Genomic DNA, 1,064 nt, shown 5'->3' on the forward strand with positions numbered 1-1,064 from the left:
CAAAAACAATAACAGACACAATAAAAAGAGGTCTTATGAGGAAAGCTTGAGAGAAAGTCAGATACGTAATATTAATAGAATGGAGGGTCAGGCCAGACACAGTTTTGATACAGCAAACGGGAGGTCAAGAGACTGTGCATACCCAAACGTGAAGAGGTCACCAGAAAAATTGATGTCGTGGAGAGATTGGGGCTCTGGGTCTGTGTAGACCTGAGTGATCTTGACTAATAATGACATTATTACCTTTAAATGAATGTGGTTTACGTATCCACATTTCCCACGACTTATGATAGTTTAGTTGCGCAAGTGAACCACATGGTGGGGTTGGATAGGAAAATGGGGGCATCGAGGAGTGCTTCTCAGGGGCACTTCCTTTACTTGGCACTGACAAAACCGGCTCCCGCCATTACCCCTTCTCTCACAGCTCACAGATCTCTCTGGCCTGAAGCAAGGCCCTAATCACTGAGCTTTTCATTAGTTATTTGCAGGCATGGCTTGCTGTCCGCTAGATTACATTGTCAGTGAAGGCATATCTGTGTCTATTTGGGGTAGTTCAGGCTTTCTTTTGGACCTGGTGCCTTAATAGACCTTTATATTCCTTTTCTCCTCCTCCCCTTCCCTCTCTTTCTCCTCCTACCTGGTGGGCATTAGAGGCAGTGCTTCTCAAATTTTAATTTGCAATAGGGATCTGGCTAAAATGTAGATTCTGATCCAGTAGATCTGCATTTCTAACAAGCTCTCAGGTGAAGCCAATATGCTGATTGATTCTTGGACACTATCGTACTTTGGGTTGAAGGGTGCAGAACAAGGAGCATACATAGGCTTTAGAATTGGCGTCCTTGGTTCAAACATGAGTTGTCTCTTATTGTGTGATTGTGGGCAGGGTAAGCCTTTCCCCGTCTCTGTAAATGAGATATTCACAGCATAGAGTTACTTTGAGGATTCAATAAAATAATGTATGTAGTCCGCAGTCAGAACAGGCTCCTAGCAAGAATGCAATAAATAATTAAGGTGGGGGCGGGGCCAACGCTGGGAGGGGCGGGGCCAACGCTGGGAGGGGCGGG

Source organism: Phyllostomus discolor, chromosome 6 (assembly GCF_004126475.2).
Source record: "Phyllostomus discolor isolate MPI-MPIP mPhyDis1 chromosome 6, mPhyDis1.pri.v3, whole genome shotgun sequence".
In the NCBI taxonomy this organism is placed as follows: Eukaryota; Metazoa; Chordata; class Mammalia; order Chiroptera; family Phyllostomidae; genus Phyllostomus; species Phyllostomus discolor.